Source organism: Erythrolamprus reginae, chromosome 6, assembly GCF_031021105.1.
Source record: "Erythrolamprus reginae isolate rEryReg1 chromosome 6, rEryReg1.hap1, whole genome shotgun sequence".
NCBI lineage: Eukaryota > Metazoa > Chordata > Lepidosauria > Squamata > Dipsadidae > Erythrolamprus > Erythrolamprus reginae.
In genome coordinates, this window is record NC_091955.1 from 8,751,457 (window position 1) to 8,756,836 (window position 5,380).

A 5,380-nucleotide genomic window follows, 5' to 3' on the forward strand; every position below is an offset into this window, starting at 1 on the left:
TCAAGTTTTATTGGATTTATATGCCGCCCCTCTCCGAAAACTCGGGGCGGCTAACAGCAATCATAGACAATATACAATAATAATCCAATACTAAAAGCAAATTAAAACCCCTTAATATAGAAAACCAAACACACATACAAACATACCATGCATACCATTGTAACGGCCTAGGGGGAGAAGAAATCTTAATTCCCCCATGCCTGGCGGCAGAGGTGGGTTTTAAGTAGTTTACGAAAGGCAAGGAGGGTGGCATAGTTCCCTCTAAGCTGAGCAGTGAGCAATCGCTCACTTAAAAATCATCATCAACTTAGAGTTTTCCAAACCTGCCCAGAAGCCGAGAGGGAAAGAGTGAGAGGGAAGGAGAGAGAGAGGAAGAGAGAGAAACAGATAGAAAAAAGAGAGGAAGGAAAAGAGAAAGAAAAAGAATGGGAGTAAGGAAGAGAGAAAGAAAATCAAAATCTAGTTTGAAACTAGCTCAACTATTTAAGTGGCATTTTGATATTGATAGAGTTGCCCTATTATGAGCTCACTGTTATAGACACACAGTACAGTATTTTATTTTGAAATTCTCTGAGACAAAACAGGGTGGGTTTTTTTATTTATTTGTTTGTTTGTTTATTTATTATTTCTGTGCCACCCAGTCCCGAAGGGACTGCCGCTCAGACACTATACTTTTCCGCCCCCCCCCCAAAAAAATTAGAAGGAACACTGGATGTGGCTTGCCGCGCATGCGAAGCCAAATCTCATTGGGGCGCATGCGCATGTGTCAGGAGCATGCACGCCTGCGCTGGCCGCCAAGAACCATCCAGGTAGCAAGATAAGTGGCTACCCACCACTGAGTATAACGCTAGTGGCAACCATGATTCAGTGAACTGATGGCGGCAGCAGCACGTAGCTCCACCCACCTGCCCGGATGCCATTTTGTTTTTTTTTACCTTCTACACACATGTGCAAAGCCTTCTGCACATGCTTCCGAACTGTCAGGGAAGGTAAGTAAATTTCACCGCTGGTCTATGTGTGATTTTTGCTGCCCTGCTTTAATGATCAGAAATCCAGCTACTTGTCAATGCACATTCGAAGGTGATTTAAATAAAACACAGTTCTTAACGAATGTGCTTAAATTTTTCTCAGTGTATGTGTGTGACTTTACACTTCCCTTTGTCAGAAGCAGGGATGTCCAACCTGGACCACTTTTAAGACTAGTGGACTTCAACTCCCAGAATTATGTACCGTATTTTTTTGGAGTATAAGATGCACCTTAGTTTTGTGGGAGGAAAAGAAGGAAAAAAATTCTGCCTCTGCCTCCCAGCAACCAGCTTAGATGATATACATTGTTTGCTGTGTATTTCTGTGCATGTGTTCCTGACCCATAGAAATAGCAAAGAATTGGAGAAAGGTACATTATGGCAGTATATTAATGCCAGAAAGCTTTCTTAAATGTACTCACACTAACTCCTCCCAATTATTTAAATAGATCTACTCCAAACATGACTAAGTCACGGTTTAACTCAACTGCCTTATCATAATACTAAACAGGACACTGTTACATTTCAGACTATACTTGTACAGAGCTGATGAGGCTTTCTGAAAGTTATAGTTATTCTCTGCTATTTAAAAGAAGATACAATCGCACTGGGGCTCTTCATATTGTGTTCGGAAACTTCAGATCGTGCAGAATGCGGCCGCGAGAGCCATCGTGGGCCTTCCTAGATTTGCCCACGTTTCTGCAACACTCCGTGGCATGCACTGGCCGCTGATCGGTTTCCGGTAAGTTGAATAATTTGAACATTTATAGTTATAGATAATAATAATAATAATAATAAGTAGAAAAGAAGTCAGAACTATTTTTGCTAGGTATAGCTCGTGAACACCTCGATACAGATCAATTGTATTTAATTCTCCACGTAACAACAGCTGCGAGGATAGCGATTGCACAGTATTGGAAAAATGAAATCATACCCACGGAAGAAGATACCATCGAAAAAATAATATCATGTGTGAAATAGAATAGAATTCTTTATTGACCAAGTGTGATTGCACACACAAGGAATTTATCTTTGGTGCAGATGCTCTCAGCATACATAAAAGAAAAATATACATTTGTCAAGAATCATGAGATACAACACTTAATGATCATCATAGAGTACAAATAAGCTATCAGAAAACAATCCATATTACTATAAATTACAAGGATACAAGCAACAAGTTACAGTCATAAGTGGGAGGAGATAGCTGATAGGAATATGGGAAAAAAACTAGTAGTAATAGTAGTGCAGACTTAGTAAATAGTTTGACAGTGTTGAGGAAATTATTTGTTTAGCAGAATGATGACGTTTTCTTGTGTCTAGTTTTTGCTTGATGTGCAGTGCTCGGTAGCAAAGTTTTGAGGGTAGGAGTTGAAACAGTTTACGTCCAGGATGCAAGGGGTCAGAAAATACACTGCCCAATAAAAATAAAGGGAACACCCAAAGAACACATCCTAGATCTGAATGAATGAAATGTTCTCATTGAATGCTTTGTTCTGTACAAAGTTGCATGTGCACGACAGTAGATGAAATTGATTGCCAATCATTGTTGCTTCCTAACTGGACAGTTTAGTTTCACAGAACTTTGATTTACTTGGAGTTATATTGTGTTGTTTAAGTATTCCCTTTATTTTTCTGAGCAGCATATTATATAATATAATCTTATATAATATTAATATAATAATTATAATAATAATAATAATAATAATAATAATATAACTGTATTATTATATAATCATATAATCTTATATAATGTTAATATAGTAATATAGTTGCATTATTATTAATTGGAGTTATATTGTGTTGTTTAAGTGTTCCCTTTATTTTTCTGAGCAGTATATTATATAATAGTATAATTTTATATAATATTAATATAATAATAATAATAATAATAATATAACTGTATTATTATAGAATCATATAATCTTATATGTTAATATAATAATATAGTTGCATTATTATTATTATTACTTGGAGTTATATTGTGTTGTTTAAGTGTTCCCTTTATTTTTCTGAGCAGTACATTATATAATAGTATAATTTTATATAATATTAATATTATAATAATAATAATATAACTGTATTATTATAGAACCATATAATCTTATATGTTAATAGTAATATAGTTGCATTATTATTATTATTACTTAGAGTTATACTGTTATATACTTGGAGTTATATTGTGTTTTTTAAGTGTTCCCTTTATTTTTCTGAGCAATATATTATATAATATAATTTTATATAATATTAGTATTATAATAATATAATTGTATTATTATAGAATCATATAATCTTATAGGTTAATATAGTAATATAGTTGCATTATTATTATTATTATTATTATTATTATTATTACTTGGAGTTATATTGTTATATACTTGGAATTATATTGTGTTGTTTAAGTGTTCCCTTTATTTTTCTGAGCAATATATTATATAATATAATCTTATATAATATTATAATAATAATATAAATGTATTATTATAGAATCATATAATCTTATATGTTAATATAGTAATATAGTTGCATTATTATTATTATTACTTGGTTATATTGTTATATACTTGGAATTACAGTATATTGTGTTGTTTAAGTGTTCCCTTTATTTTTCTGAGCAATATATTATATAATATCTTATATAATATTATTATAATAATATAAATGTATTATTATAGAATCATATAATCTTATATAATGTTAATATAGTAATATAGTTGCATTATTATTATTATTATTATTATTATTATTATTATTATTATTTGGAGTTATATTGTTATCTACTTGAGTTATATTGTGTTGTTTAAGTGTTCCCTTTATTTTTCTGAGCAATATATTATATAATATAATCTTATATAATATTATTATAATAATATAAATGTATTATTATAGAATCATATAATCTTATATAATGTTATTATAGTAATATAGTTGCATTATTATTATTATTATTATTATTATTATTATTATTATTACTTGGAGTTATATTGTTATATACTTGAGTTATATTGTGTTGTTTAAGTGTTCCCTTTATTTTTCTGAGCAATATATTATATAATATAACCTTATACTGTATAATATTAATATAATAATAATAATAATATACAGTGGAACCCCGACATAAGAGCTGCTCTACTTAAGAGCAACTCGAGATAAGAGCTGGGAGGGGAGAGATATTTTTGTTCTACTTACAAGCCCAAATTCGAGATACAAGCGCCAAGGAGCTGTCTCCTGAAGCCAAACGCTAACTTCCGCGTTCGGCTTCAGGAGACAGCTGCGAAGCGGCGCGCGTGTTTTAAAAGGTTGCAGCCGGGCTGGGGGGCTGGGGGGGTGCTTGCAGCTTTCTTTCTTGCTCTTTTTCTTTCTCTCTTTTACCTTCCCTTCCTCTATTTCTTCTTTTCTTTCTCCTTCCCACCTTCTTCCCTCCCTCCCTCCCTTCACTCATTCCTCTCTTACTCTCCCCTTTCATAAGTTTCCTTGCTTCCTTCCTCTGTTCCTGTCCCTTCCCTCTTTCCTTCCTTCCCACCCTCCGTCCATTTATTCACCCATTCCTCTCTTGATCGCTTAAAGCCGGTCCCTGGTGCAAAAAGGGTTGGGGACCTCTGTCCTACAGGATTGGGTGGCAGAGAAGTTGAACATATGTAAATTTAAAAGTTTAAGAAAGTTTACAAGTTAAGTGAAAGAAACTTCATTATTCATTTATATGTACATGTACATTTCTTCATTAAAAACATGTCTTTCTGCATAATTTAGACTAACTTTGTGAGTTTTTTGAGGGCTGGAACCAATTAAAATTATTTACATTAATTCCTATGGGGAAAAGTCGTTCGAGATAAGAGCTGCTCGACTTAAGAGCCCAGGTCCGGAACGAATTAAACTCGTATCTCGAGGTACCACTGTAAATGTATTATTATAGAATCATATAATCTTACTAATGTAGTAAAATAGTTGCGTTATTATTATTATTATTATTACTTGGAGTTATATTGTGTTGTTTAAGTGTTCCCTTTATTTTTTTTTGAGCAATGTAATTTTACTGCCCTCTTTTTGACTGCGGTACTTAATATACAAGTCCTCAAGAAAGCAGGTTGGCAGCAATTGTTTTTTCTTCAAAAAAAACGTTGCAAGTCACTTGTCCTCAGCCACGTGGTCACTTTGGACGGTCACTAAATGAACCGTGGTCAGTTGGGGACTATCTATGTTTCTCCCCGTTCCGGGAAGCACCAGGCCGGGGAAGCTGCGCTTTTACGTCCTCCCACTGCTCGTCCGCGCCGCAGCAGCGACTGAAGCAGTATCTCCAGTCAAGGTAGCCCGGCCCCGCCCCTTTCTCCCATTGGCCGCGCCGCCCGCCCACGTGA